Below are 15,715 nucleotides of genomic sequence, written 5' to 3' on the forward strand. Positions count from 1 at the left end.
GGAGGCTGATTGAGAGGGGGAAGGTATATGATGGAGATTGGAATTGCCAAGGGGAAAATGGGGGCAGGGAGGGAATTATCATGGGTTATTATATATAATTGTCGAAGTTGTCAATAAAAAAAAAATTAAGGCTTGAAAAACAAAATAGGACTGGAGAGATGGTTTGGCAGTTAAGCGCTTGCCTGTGAAGCCTAAGGACTCCAGTTCAAGGCTTGATTCCCCAGGACCTATGTAAGCCAGATGTGCAAGGTGGCACATGCATCTGGAGTTCGTTTGCAGTGGCTGGAGGCCCTGGTGTGCCCATTCTCTTTCTCTCTCTCTCTCCTTCTTTATCTCTGTGTCTGTTGCTCTCAAATAAATAAAAACAAACAAACAAAAAAGGCAATTTGGGGGCTGGAGAGATGGCTTAGCGGTTAAGGCGCTCAGGCTGACCTGGAATTCACTGTGTAGTCTCAGGGTGGCCTCGAACTCACAGTGATCCTCCTACCTCTGCCTCCTGAGTGCTAGGATTAAAGGCGTACGCCACCACGCCCGGCTTGCTTTGTGCTTTTTAAATATTTTATTTATTCATTTGAGAGAGAGGGAGTGAGACAGGCAGATGAGTACAGAGATAATGGGTGCATCAGGGCCTCCAGCCATTGCAAACGAGCTCCAGACACGTGCCACCTTGTGCATCTGGCTTATGTGGGTCCTGGGGAATCGAGCCTGGGTCCTTAAGGCAGGCAAGTGCCTTAACTGCTAAGCTGTCTCTCCAGCCCCACTTTTTTTGTTTTTTAAATATTTAACACACACACACACACACAGAGAGGGGGGGGGGAATAGGCATAGGGCCTCCTTCCTCTGCAAAGTAACTTCAGACACATGTGCACCACTTTGTCCATTTGGCATTATGTGGGTACTGGGGAATTGAACCTGGGCCTACAGGCTTTGCAAGCAAGCACTTTTAACCACTGAGTCATCTCCCCAGTCCCAGCATTATCTTTAGAAAAGTAACATATTACTCCCTACATTATGGTTCAAAGAAAGAGTGAGCATCTTGGAGGAGATGGGGCAGGATGATTTCAACCATCTAAGCAAGGATTGTGAGACCCAGATCTGTGACCGTGGGACTGCAAAGGAGGAGAGAAATTCAAAAGAAATTGCAGAAGGAATATTGACAGAATCTGACTGGGAAATGATAAAAGTGTAGAAATGGGAGGCAAGAAGGTAATTAGGATGACTGGCTTAGCGACTGTATCGATCAGGCTAGTCTAGAGTAACAAAACTGATAGAATGAAGCCAGGTGTGGTGGCGCACGCCTTTATTTCCAGCACTTGGGAGGCAGAGGTAGAAGGATCGCTGTGAGTTAGAGGCCATTCTGAGACTACATAGTGAATTCCAGGTCACCCTGAGCTAGAGTGAGACCCTACCTCGGAAAACAACAACAAAAAACTGATAGAATGAGCTGGAGTGATGGCTCAGTAGTTAAGGCTCTTGCTTGCAAAGCCTGATGGCCTGGGTTCAATTCCTCAGTACCCATATAAAGCCAGATGCACAAAATGCAACATGCATCTGGAGTTCATTTGCAGTCCAAGAGGCCCTGGCACACCCATTTTCTCTGTGCTTGCAAATTAGTATTATTTAATGTTATACAATTATAATATATTACTGCCGGGTGTGTTGGCACACGCCTTTAATCCCAGCACTCGGGAGGCAGAGGTAGGAGGATCATTATGAATTCGAGGCCACCCTGAGACTACATAGTTAATTCCAGGTCAAGCCTGGACCAGAGTGAGACCCTACCTTGAAAAAACAAAACAAAAAAATTATTACATATTATAAAACAATAGAGCCAGGTATGCTGGAGCATATCTTTAATCCTAGCACCCAGGAAGCAGAGGTAGGACAATTTCTGTGAGTTAGAGGTCAGTGTGGTATTACAGAATGAGTTCCAGGTCAGCCTGGATTAGACTGAGACAAAACAAAACAGAAAAAAACTACAGCACACGCCTTTAATCCCAGCACTCAAGAGGCTAAGGTAGGAGGATCGCTGTGAGTTCAAAGCCACCCAGAGAATACAGAGTGAATTCCAGGTCAGCCTGGGCTACAGCGAGACCCTACCTCGTAAAACAAAAACAAAACAACAACAAAAGAAAACGTGATAGAATGGGCTGGGAAATGGCTCAGTAGTCCAAGGCAATTGCTTTCTAAGGTTGCCAGCTAGGGTTCAGTTCTCCAGTACCCACATGGAGCTACTATATGCACAAAATGGTTCATGCATCTGGAGTTTTTTTGCGGTGGCAAGAGGCCCTGGCAATCTATTTTTTTCTTTCTCAAGTAAATAAACAATAAATAAATAAATATTTGAAAAGGAATGGATAAAATGAATATGTGTGAAAAGAGGCCAAAACACCAGAAAAACAAACAAAAAAGAGGGTTTATTGGATTAGCCTACAAGATATGAGCTGAGCAGTCCAACAATAGCTGTTTACAGGCTGGAGAGTCAGAGAACTGGGTAGCTAGGTGCTCAGTCCACGGCCTTGGATGCAGGCTGTATTTCAGTGTCTTTAGTGGATGTCCAAAAAGATGCACAAAAAAGGGGAGCCAGGCAGACATGCACACGTACCAGAGAATAGCACAGGCAGCTGGACCAAAGAAAAGCAAAAAACTCCACATTCTTCTCCTGTTTAAAATTTCATTTATTTATTTGAGAGAAAGAGGCAACCAGAGAGAGAGAGAGAGAGAGAGAGAGAGAGAGAGAGAGAGGTTATGGTCACTCCAGGGCCTCTTTCCATTGCAAATTAACTCTAGACGCATGTGCCCCTTTGTTTCTTTTTTGTTTGTTTTGTTTTCGAGGTAGGGTTTCAGTGTAGCCCAGGCTGACCTGGAATTCACTCTGTAGTCTCAGGCTGGCATGCATCTGCCACTTTGTGCATCTAGCTTTACATGGGTAATGGGTAACAGGCCATCAGGCTTTGTAACCAAGTGCCTTTAATCACCGAGCCATCTCCTCAGCTCCCTTGGAGCTTCCTTATAGACAGTCCCTCACTGGAGGAAGGACTTCTTTGCTCAGATAATCCTTCTTGGAAATGCCCTACAGACCTGCCCAAGGGGTTCATCTTTCATTTGATTCCTAATGTTATCAAGTTGACAACAGAAAATAATCATTATAAGTTCACTCCTTGTCAGCATGATACCAAATCATGCCTTCTAATGTCATGTGTATTTTCCAAATGAAGACAATAACAAATTCCTAATTCTGCCCAACATGATATAACTATCCCACTTATGGCTGGAAACCCACTATTCTTCCCACACCCCAATACATAGCAAAGTCCCTTGAGGAATGCTTAGTCACTAATATACAGTGATTTTAATATAGGTTTATCAACACTTAACTACTAATATTATCTCAGTCAATTTTATTTTATTTTTTTCCTAATTTTTATTTTTTATTACTGACAACTTCCATAATTATAGACAATAAACCATAATAATTCCCTGACTCTTTACTTTCCCCTTCACCACTCCACTCTCCATCATATCCCCATCTCCTCTCAATCAGTCTCAATCAATTTTAATTACATAGTAGAGAAAAAGAGGAAAGCAAAGCAAAGTTATCCTAATATTTGTGTACACATGCAAAAAGGCTCTTAACAACTAGGACAGAAACAGTCTTGGTAATATAATCCTTGTTTCTTTCACTACTCACGTGGCCTTAGTTGGTATTTGTAACAACCTTCTGCCCAGTCTGTATTGCCTGTACCTCCAGCAAGTAAGTACCTCAGTAGGTCTTGGTTCCTTACCTGGAAGGTTGACCCATACCTTCATTCCTGCCTTGGTTGGGTTGTACTTGCCCATTGAACTTGATAACAGAACGTGATAACACCAAGAGGCATCCTGAAGGATATCCTGTATTCCAGACATACTTATGCTGGCCTTGAGCTCACAACAATTCTCCTACCTTTGCCTCCCAAGTGCTGGGATTAAAGTTATGCACCACCATGCCCAGAATTAGCCTCTTGTTCAGATAAGCATCTTTAACTACTGAACCACCTCCCCATCCCGTTCTGCTTCCAGTTCAACGAAATATTTATTGTGCCCCTGTCTGGGGTAGAAGCACTCCCCCACCCCCAAACCAAGACTTATAGGCCAGCAGGACATAAAGTTGTGGGAACAGGAAAAGAAAAGAATTGGCTAATGGGTCTCCAAGCGTGATGGGGAATGGAACCATTCCCATTTCCACCTTTTGATTCCTGACCCTGTGAATTCTGGTCATAGGAGAAACAGTACCATATATAGGTCAGTGATTCATAGCATATACAGTCTCTGAAGAACCCTGTCCCAGCCCTCCAGGCTATTGCCATCTAGTGGGCACTGTAGCTTTTTCTTTTTTTAATTTTTTTGTTCATTTTTATTTATTTATTTGAAAGTGACAGAGAGAGAGAGAGAATGGGCGCGCCAGGGCCTCCAGCCACTGCCAACAAACTCCAGACGCGTGCGCCCCCTTGTGCATCTGGCTAATGTGGGTCCTAAGAAGTCGAGCCTCCAACCGGGGTCCTTAGGCTTCACAGGCAAGTGCTTAACTGCTAAGCCATCTCTCCAGCCCTGTAGCCTTTTCTTTAAAAGGCCATTCCACCGTTCTATCAAGCCAGCTGCTTCAGGGTGGTGGGGCACATGGTAAGACCAGTGAATTCCATGATCATGAGCCCACTGCCATACGTCCTTGGCTGTGAAGTGAGTTCTTTGGTCAGAAGCAATGCTGTGTGGAACACCATGACGGTGGATAAGGCACTCTATAAGCCCATGGATGGTAATTCTGGCAAAAGCACTACATGCAAGCAAAGCAAATCCATACCCAGAATAAGTGTCTATTCCAGTAAGGACTGCCCTTTCCATGATGTAAGTGGTCCAATGTGGTTAGGCTGCCACAAGGCTGCTGGCTGGTCCAACTCAGTGAGTGGTGTCATATCAGGGACTCAGTGTTGGTCTCTGTTGCTGGAAGATTTGGCTCTCAACAGCAGCTGTAGCTTTGGTGAGTGGAAGTCCACATTGTTGAGACCTTGCATAACTTCCATCCCTGCCACCATGGCCCCTTTGTTCATAGCCCACTGAGTAATGACAGGCTTGTCTAAGGAAAGAGATTGACTGCTATTCACAGAATGGGTCATCTTATCTGATTATTAAAATCATCCTCAGCTGAAGTCACCCTTTGATGAGCATTTACATGGGACACAAATATTTTTACATCCCTTGCCAATTCAAAAAGACCTATCCACCTACCCCTTTCTCAAATGTCTTTCTCATCAATTTGTTTATTTTTATTTTTTTATTGATAGCTTCCATACTTACAGATAGTAAACCATAATTCCCTCCCCTCCTCCACTTTCATCTTCACAAATCCACACTCTATCATATCCTCTCCCTCCCTCCATTAGTCTTTTTCATTTCATTTATTTATTTTTTAACTTTTTAAATGTTTAATTAAATTAATTAATTAGAGAAAGAGGGAGAGAGAGAATGGGCATGCCAGGGCCTCCAGCCACTGAAAACGAACTCCAGACATGTGTGCCCCCTTGTGCATCTGGCTAACGTGGGTCCTGGGGAATCGAACCTGGGTCTTTTGGCCTTACAGGCAAATGCCTTAGCCACTAACCCATCCCTCCAGCTTTGTTTTTTCAATGTAGGATCTCATTCTAGCTCAGGCTGACCTGGAATTCACTGTGTAGTCTCAGGGTGGCCTTGAACTCATGGTGATCCTCCTACCTCTGCCTCCCGAGTGCTAGGATTAAAGGTGTGCGCCACCATACCCAGCCAGCCTTTTTTTAAATACTCTTTTTTATTTTTTATTTTGATGTCATCATTTTTTCTTCCTATTATGAGGGTCTTGTGAAGGTAGTGCTAGGCACTGCAAGGTCATGTATATTGAAGCCAGTTTCTATATGGATGATTGCATTGTAAGCAGTCCTACCTTTCCTTTGGCTCTTACATTCTTTCTACCACCTCTTCTGCAATGGACCCTGAGCCTTGGAAGGTGTGATAGAAATGTTTCAGTGATGAAAAATACTCTGTCACATCTTCTCAGCACTATGGTGTCTTTTGTGTTATTCCAGGAGTCACCACCATCTGAAAAGGGAAACTTCTCTAACCAAAAGGGAGAGTAGCATTAATATATGGGTAGGGTTAAAGTGCTTACAAGGAAGTTTGATGGGCATAATATATTCATTTATCCAGACAAGAGCAGGTGTTACACTCTTAAGGCTCATGACTTCCCCCACCATAGGCTTTTGATTAGGTTTTCAGTACCAGGAATATATTCCCTCTTATGGAATGGGCCTCCAGTCCAATTAGAGAGCAGTTGGTTTCCCCCATAACAGATATGCCACTATTGCACCTGTTGGCTCATTTGGCTTGGCTGGGCAAACTTGAGGCTTGCAGTGTCCACTGTTTTCACCACTCAGGGCTTCTATCTCTCATAAGGCTGCATGCAGTATAGCTTTTTCCAGCTTTATGTCAGTTGGTATATAGGGAGGAGATTTTCAGCCCAGTCCCAGTTTGATTTCTTGGTGACCTTGCAGCCCAGGCATCTCATCAATTTTCCAATCATACTTCTTCTAAGCCCCCAACTATTCAACCAAGTCATTGTCCATAACCCATGAATTAGTATATAATGGCACATCCAGATACTTCACCTTCCAAGTAAGGTACATGACCACATGCATTGCACAAATTTCTACCCATTGTGAAGATTCCCTTGACCACTTTCCTCCAATGTTGCCCAAGAAAGGAACTGTAATGATGTGGCTTTCCATTTGTGTGGCGTCTGCATAGTGTAAATAGACCTTAGTCTTTCCCTACCCAGTCAGTCCATCATGGGTGCATGCTTGGGACAGAAGGCAAAATAACAGGAGGAGGAGCCACAGTCACTTGGACAACTTCTTCATGTAACACATTCATGTCTTCAGGACCTGTTCTAGACCAATAATGTACATACCACTTCCATTTGATGATGGACTGCTGCTGTGCACATCTAACCTTAGGGCTTTTGAGGTCAGATAATACCCAGCTCAGTCAGGTCTCTTGGTAAGTTGGTGGCCCATTGTCAAGCGTTCAGTTTCTGCTAAGGTCTAATAGCAGGCCAAGAGCTGTCTGTCAAAGAAAGAATAGTTTTCTGCAGATGACATCAGGGTCTTGGTTCAAAAGCCCAAGGGCCTCTGCTGTGATTCACCTATCGGAGTCTACCAAAGACTCAAAGCAGCATCCCTTTCTGTCACTGACACCTCAAGTACCCATCAGGTCTGCTGGATCGTATGGGCCAAGTGGCACAGCAGCTTGCACAGCAGCCTGGACCTGGTGAAGAGACTTCTGCTCTGGGATCCACACAGAACTAGTAGCTTTCCACTGGGTGTGGTGGGAACTCACGCCTCTAAGCCCAGGACTCAGGAGGCATAGGATGGAAGATTGTTATGAGTTTGAGGCCAGTCTTAGGTTACAAAGTTCGTTCCAGGTCAGCCTAGGCTAGAATAAGATTTTTTGAAAAAAAAAAAAAAAACAATACAAAAACCTACCAGCTTTCCAAGTATATGGCCCAGAGTAGCATGCCCAAGTGAGGAATGTGATGCTTCCAAAATCCAAATAGGCACATTAGGCATTGTGTTTCTTTCTTAGTGGTCAGAGGGGCCAGGTGCAATAACTTATCTTTCACCTTAGAATATCTCTTTTTCTTTTCTTTCTTTCTTTTTTTTTTTGGTTTTTCGAGGTAGGGTCTCACTCTAGTCCAGGCTGACCTGGAATTCACTATGGAGTCTCAGGGTGGCCTTGAACTCATGGCAATCCTCCTACCTCTGCCTCTTGAGTGCTGGGATTAAAGGCGTGCGCCACCATGCCCGGCTTCACCATAGAATATCTCTACATGCCCCACACCAGAGAACTCCTAGAAATTTTGCTGAGGTAGAAGCTCCTTGAATTTTGGTTGAATTATTTCCCATCCGCAGATGTGCATGTGCTGTCCCAACTCCAGAGTGGTTGCTTCTGCTCACTTGGTCCAATCAGCACACTGTCATCAATATAATGGACCAATATAATACCTTATGGAAGGAAAAAGTGATCAAACTACCTGTGAAGTAAATTATGACACAGGGCTGGAGAATTCATATAATCTCAGGTTAAAACAGTACAGGTATACTGCTGGCTTTGCCAGCTGAAAGCAAATTGCTTCTGGTGGTCATTATAGACAGGTACAGAGAAGAAAACTTTCTCAAGATCAGTAGCTGCATACCAGATACTAGGAGATGTGTTAATCTGCTCAAGTAAGGAAACCATCTCTGGTACAGCATCTAAAACTGGAGTCACCACTTGATTATGTTTATGATAATCAACTGTCATACTCCATGATCACTTCTGAACAAACCAAATTGGAGAGTTAAAAGGAGATGCAGTAAGAATGACCTCCCCTGCTCCTTTTCAAAGGTGCTTTACAGCCGGGTGTGCTGGCACCCACCTTTAATCCTAGCACTTGGGAGGCTTAGGTAGGAGGATATCTGTGAGTTTGAGGCCAGGCTCAGACTACATAGTGAATTCCAGATCAGCCTGGGCTAGAGTGAGACCCTATGTTGAAAAACAAAACAAGAAAAAGTGCTTTATGGCGACATGGTAATACCCCCAGGGATGTGATATTATTTTTGGTTCACTGTTTTCCCTGATAGAATCAGCTCTAATAGCTTCCATTTGGCCTTTCCAACCATAATAGCCCTCTCTCCACAGGTCAGGGAGCCAATGTAAGGAATCTGCCAACTTCTAATTGTGTCTATCCCAATTATGCATTCTGGAACTAGGGAACTAACCACAGGATGAATCGGGGGCCCATTGAAACCACAGTGAGTCAAACTTGGATTAACTCTCCATTGATCACCTGACCTCCATAAGAACCTAATATGCCTGGAGAGCCACAATGCTGTTTGGGGTCTCCTGGAATCAATGTCAATTCACAGTCAGTATCTGGTAGGTTCTGAAAGGTGCGATTATTTCCCTTTCGCCAATGCACAGTTATCTAGCAAAACACCATCAGTCCCTTTGGGGATGAGTGGGAAAAAGATAAATATTAAAACTTTTTGGGAGCCGGGCATGGTGGCCTTTAATCCCAGCACTTGGGAGGCAGAGGTAGGAGGATCACTATGAGTTCCAGGTCAGCCCAGGCTAGAGTGAGATTCTACTTCGTAAAACCAGAGAAAGGGCTGTAGAGATGGCTTAGCAGTTAAGTGCTTGCCTGTGAAGCCTAAGGACCCCAGTTTGAGGCTCGATTCACCAGTACCCAGATGCACAAGGTGGTGCATGCATCTGGAGTTCGTTTGTCATGGCTGGAGGCCCTGGCACTCCCATTCTCTTCTCTCTCTCTCTCTCTCTCTGCCTCTTTCTCTCTCCGTCTGTTGCTCTCAAATAAATAAATAAAAATAACCAAAAAAAGAAAAACCAAAGGGGGGGACTTGTTGAGGGGGCTGGAGAGATGGCGCAATAGTTATAGGCACTCATTTGCAAAGCCTCACAGCCCAGGTTCAATTCTCCAGTACCCACAGAAAGTAATGAATACAGCTGGTGTTTGTTTGCAACAGCAAGAGGCCCTGGTGTGCCCATTCCCATTCTCCCCCACCTGTTTATCTCTCTCTCTCTCTCTCTCTCTCTCTCTCTCTCTCTCTCTCTCTCTCTGCTTGAAAACAATTTTTCTGTGGCTGGACAGATGACTTAGCAGTTAAGGCACTTGCCTGCAAAGCCAAAGAACCTAGGGTCTATTCCTCAGAACCCAATTAAAACAGATGCACAAAGTGGCACATGCATCTGGAATTTGTTTGCAGCAGCTGAAGACCCTGGCATGCCCATTCTCTCTCTCTGTCTCTCTCTCTCCCTCTTCCCATTTCTTTCTTTCTCTTACTCAAATATAAAAGAAAAAAGAAAAAAAAAACTTTCAGAATTATAGCTCAAGGAGACCCAGCCACTTCTTCATTTGAGGAGTTCTAGGTCTGTCAGCTAGCTCAAATCTGGAAATTGGTTAAGCAGCCATTATTACCTGTTGCTATTATTCAAAGTCACCTTTTTTCTTTTTATTGTTTTAGTTTTTTTCAAGGTAGGGTCTCACTTTAGCCCAGGCTGACCTGTAATTCACTATGCAGTCTCAGGGTGGCCTTGAACCCCCCCCCCCCACGTGATTCTCCTAACTCTGCTTCCTGAGTGCTAGGATTAAAGGCATGTGCCACCATGCCCAGTTCTAAAGTCACCTCCCCCCCCAAATAACAATCCTTTTGTTCTTTTACTCAGAAGGTTTTCTGCTTACATAGATACAGTAAAAGCTCAGCAGGCTTCTTTTTTCACTTTGGGAACACCATGATTGATCAGTCAGTACCAAAGGTCACATCATAGTGAACATTGCTTTGCCTATGCTTTTAAATGTTTTATTTATTTTTTTATTTATTTGAGAGAGAGAGAGAGAGAGAGAGAGAGAGAGAGAGAGAGAGAGAGAGAGAGAGGCAGACAGACAGATAGAGAATGGGCGCACTAGGGCCTCCAGCCACTGCAAACGAACTCCAGACATATGTGCCACCTTATGTATCTGGCTTATGTGGGCCCTGGGGAATTGAACTGAGGTCCTTTGGCTTTGTAGGCAAATTCCTTAACTGTTAAGCCATCTCTCCTGCCCACTTATGCTTTTAATTATGGTAAATATGCACACCTCACCTTTGGAAATTCAGTGCTATTTGCTCCTTGTTACTCTGGGACCAGGTGGATTTATTGTATATGAACCATCTAATTCAGCCACAATGCCTCTTACTGTAAGGTCTGCATGACAGAGAAGAGCAATGACTAAACTCTTCAAGTATGTTGGTTGCTACTGTCACATATCTCTCTCTCTCTGTGTCTCTCTTTCTCTCTGTTTTTTCCAGGTAGGGTCTCACTCTAGTCCAGGCTGACCTAGAATTCACTATGTAGCCTCAGGGTGGCTTGAACTCATGGCGATCCTCTTACCTCTGGCTCTTGAGTGCTGGGATTGAAAGGTGTGCACCACCACATCTAGCTTCAAATCTTTCTTATCTTTTTTTTAATGCATTATTTAGGGCTGGAGAGATGGCTTAGTGGTTAAGGTGCTAGCCTGCAAAGCTAAAGGAGTCAGGTTTGATTCCCCAGGATCCATGTAAGCCAGATACAAAAGGTGGCACATGCTTCTGGAGTTCATTTGCAGCAGCTGAAGGCCCTGGTGTGACCATTATTTATCTGCTTCTCACTCCCTCTTTCTCTCTCAAGTATATATAATAAAAATTATATATATATATATATAATAAAAATTATATATATATATAATAAAAATTATATATATATATGTAATTTAGCTGGACATGATGGCACACTCCTTTAATCCCAGCACTTGGGACAGAGGTGAGGGATCACCATGAATTCAGAATGGGTACCCGAGGACCTCCAGCCACTATAAATGAAATATAGACACATCTACTGCCTTGTGCATCCAGCTTATGTGGTTTACTGGGGAATGGAATCTAGGTCCTTAGGCTTCACAGGCAAGTGTCTTAACCACTAAGCAATCACTCCAGCCCTCTTTCTTCATTTGCATTTGAAAGCAACAGACAGAGAGAAAAAGAGGCAGAGAAGGCAGAGAGAGAGAATGGCACATCAGGGCCTCCAGCCACTGCAAATGAACTCCAGATGCATGCACCAACTTGTGCATCTGGATACGTGGGTACTAGGGAATCAAGCTTTGAACCAGGATCCTTGGGCTTCACAGCCAAGTGCTTAACTACTAAGCCATCTCTCTAGCCCCAGCCCTTTTTCTTATAGGCCTAATGAGCAGCACATCTTCTGGACCCTCCAATTGTGGAAAATATGTTTTTTTTTTTCTTCCCAGCGCCCTTCTTTTTTTGGGGGCGGGGGTTTCGAGGTGCAGTCTCACTCTAGCCCAGGCTGACCTGGAATTCACTGTGTAGTCTCAGGGTGGCCTTGAATGCATGGTGATCTTCCTACCTCTGCCTCCCAAGTGCTGGAAATAAAGGCATGCACCACCACAGCCAGCTTGTTTTGGGGGTGGAGGGGGTTTCAAGGTAGGGTCTCACTCTATCTAGACTGACCTGGAATTCACTATGGAGTCTCAGGGTGGCTTCAAACTCTCAGCAATCCTCCTATCCCTGCCTTCCAAGTGCTGAGATTAAAGGCGTGTGCCACCATGCCTGGCTTGTAGTAGATCATCCTTTGACTCACACTGTAGCCAACCAATCAAACTCTTAGCACCTTTTTTGTTTGTTTGTTTGTTTTAGACGTAAGGTTTCACTTTAGCCCAGGCTGACCTGGAATTCACTAAGTAGTCTCAGGATGGCCTCTAACTCAAGTTGATCCTCCTACCTCTGCCTCCCTAGTGCTGGGATTAAAGGTGTGGGCCGCCATGCCCAACTTCAGAATTCTTTAATATGTAGAGTTGGAGAGCCAGTTCCAGATAAGATCAAACCCACCAGAGAAATCCATCTTTACAATTCTCTCTCAGATGGGCGTGGTGGCGCACGCCTTTAATCCTAGCAGTCAGAAGGCAGAGATAGGAAGATCGCTATGTGAGGCCACCATGAGACTCCATAGTGAATTCCAGGTCAGCCTGGCCTAGAGTGAGACCTTACTTCAAAAACAAAAACAAAACAAACAAACAAAAAAAAACAAACAAACAAACAGGGTTTTATGGAGCCTGGAGTAGAGTGAAACCCTACCTTGAAAAACCAAGAAAAGAAAGAAAACTGCAGGAAAGCTGGCTTAGTGGTTAAGGCACTTGCCTTTGAAGCCTACGGACCCAGGTTAACTCCCCAGATGCACAAGGTGACACATGCACACAGGTGGTTCATGTACACAAGCTGGTGCACATGTCTAAAGTTCATTTGGAGTGTGTAAGGCCCTGGTGCACCAATTCTTTTTCTCTTTCTCTCATAACTTAAAGAAAAAAAAGGCCAGGTGTGGTGGCTCACGCCTTTAATCCAAGCACTTGGGAGACAAAGGTAGGAGGATTGCCATGAGTTCAAGGCCACCAGATAATATCAAACCCACCAGAGAAATCCATGTTTACAATTCTCTCTCGGATGGGTGTGGTGGCCCAAGCCTTTAATCCCAGCAGTCAGAAGGCAGAGATAGGAAGATCGCTGTGTGAGGCCACCATGAGACTACCTAGTGAATTCCAGGTCAGCCTAAGCTAGTGAGACCCTACCTCAAAAAAAATCCCCCCCATAAAGATTGATCTACCATATGACCCAGCTATAGCGCTCCTAGGCATATATCTAAAGGACTCATCTCATTTCCTTAGAAGTACGTGCTCAACCATGTTTATTGCTGCTCAATTTATAATAGCTGGGAAATGGAACCAGCCTAGATGTCCCTCAACTGATGAGTGGATAATGAAAGATGTGGCACATTTATACAATGGAATTCTACTCAGCAGTAAAGAAAAATGAAGTTATGAAATTTGCAGAAAAATGGATGGACCTGGCAAGGATTATACTAAGTGAGGTAACCCAGGCCCAGAAAGCCAAGCGCCACATGTTCTCTCTCATATGTGGATCCTAGCTACAGATGATTGGGCTTCTGCGTGAGAAGGAAAATACTTAGTAGCAGAGGCCAGTAAGGTAAAAAGGAGACATAAAGGGTAGAGAAAGGAAGGGAAGAGGATACTTAATAGGTTGATATTGTATATATATAATTACAATGATTGTAACGGGGAGGTAATATGATGGAGAATGGAATTATAAATGGGGAAGTGTGGGGGTGGGGAGGGAGGGAATTACCATGGGATATATTTTATAATCATGGAAAATGTTAATAAAAATTTAAACCCCCCCCAAAAAAAACAGCAGTGGGCTGGAGAGATTGCTTAATGGTTAAGGTGCTTTCCTGCAAAGCTAAGGACCCAAGTTCAATTCCCCAGGACCCACGTAAACCAGATGCACAGGGTGGTGCATGTGTCTGGAGTTCACTTGCAGTGGCTAGAGGCCCTGGTGTGCCCATTCTCCCTACCTCTTCCCCCCCATCTCTCTCATAAGTAAATAAAAATTAAGGGCTGGAAAGATGGCTTAGTGGTTAAGGCACTGGCCTGTGAAGCCTAAGGACCCAGGTTTGATTCTCCAGGTTCCACGTAAGACAGATACACATGGTGGCACATGCATCTGGAGTTCATTTGCAGTGGCTAGAGGCCCTGACACACCCATTTTCACTCTCTTTGCCCTTCTCTCTAATAAATAAATGTAAAAAATAAGTCAGAAAATTTTAAAAAAACTATAAAACTTATAATTATCTTTGTCTATAGCCACTCAAGGTACTGCAAGCTGCATGAGAACCAATCGAGAGATGTGGGCTGGGCAGTACAACAAAAGCTGTCTACAGCTGGAGTGTCTGATAACATGTTAGCTTCTCAGTTCATGAGGCTAAATGTCCTCAGGGGATAGCAGAAAGTGGAAGAATGCACAAGCAAGCAGCAAATGGAGCCAGGGAAAAAAGTAACATACCAGTGAGCAGCATGGACAGGCCCACCAAGGCAGAGGTAGGTGGATCGCCATGAGTTCAAGGCTACCCTGAGACTACACTGTGAATTCCAGGTCAGCCTGAGCTAGAGTGAGACCCTACCTCAAAAAAACAAATATATAAATAAAAATAAAAAGGAATGGAGGGCAGGAGGTTGGCATGTAATGTGGGGCTGAAGGTGGAGGTATTATTAGCTGGGAGATATCTTATAGACAGTGTGTGATCCTGACCACAAGCTCATATTTGAGAGAAATGGCGCATCCATGATTGGTCCATGGGAGTGACTGACAGCAACCATTAACAGGGAACAAAGGGATTAGGGATGTGGTTCAATGACAGAGCACTTGCCTAGCATGGGCAAGGCCCTGGATTTGGTCCCAGCACCAAGCAAAAGACAAAGAGTAGCTCAGTTGTAGAGTGCCTGCCTAGAATGTACAAAGCTCTAGATCCAGTTTTCAGCACCACAAAATAAGACAAAATTCAAGTTAAAGAATCTGAAACTTTTTCTAGTAACATATGTATATCGCTAAAAACCATTCTCAGAGGATCATTGCAATTTTACTACACTGGTGCCAGTTAGATAATTACTTATTTTAAACTTTTGCTAATGTAATTTGTTTTAATTTCTGCTACAAAGCCCACCAGAGAAGTTGAACATTTTGCCAGATGCTTGTTTCCTCATTCCATTTTCACTTGTGTGAAGTGTCTGACCATTTACCATTGGGGAACATTTTTTTTTGGTTGATTTGCATGAACTCTATCAAATATACTCTGTCCTATTTGAAGCAGACACTCTAACCAATTGGCTGTTTTTCTCACTGTAGCCCAGGCTGACTTAGAACTCATTCTGTAGCCCCAGGCTGATGTCGAACTCACAGCAATCATCCTACCTCAATCTCCTGACTGTTGAGCCTAAAGGCTTTCACCACTACGCCCATCTGGATATATATGATATAAGGACTCATTCTAGCCCAGGCTGACCTGGAACTCACTTTGTAGTTCAGGCTGGCTTTGAAGTCACTGCAATCCTCCTACTTTAACCTCCTGAGTACTGGGATTAAAGGCACACACACCACCACACCCAGCTCTTTTTTTTCTTTTTAATTTTTTTTTTAATTTATTTGAGGGGGGAGAGATAGAAGGAGAATGGGAATGCCAGGGCCTCTAGCCACTGCAAATGAACTCCAGATGC

At 44.0% G+C, this 15,715-nt stretch overlaps 1 pseudogene; it reads right to left on the reverse strand.

The window, feature by feature from the left end:
* Positions 1-4,072: 4,072 nt before the first annotated feature.
* LOC123456527 lies at positions 4,073-15,461 on the reverse strand (annotated as a pseudogene).
* Positions 15,462-15,715: the final 254 nt, after the last annotated feature.

This window comes from Jaculus jaculus, chromosome X (assembly GCF_020740685.1).
Source record: "Jaculus jaculus isolate mJacJac1 chromosome X, mJacJac1.mat.Y.cur, whole genome shotgun sequence".
Classification (NCBI taxonomy): domain Eukaryota; kingdom Metazoa; phylum Chordata; class Mammalia; order Rodentia; family Dipodidae; genus Jaculus; species Jaculus jaculus.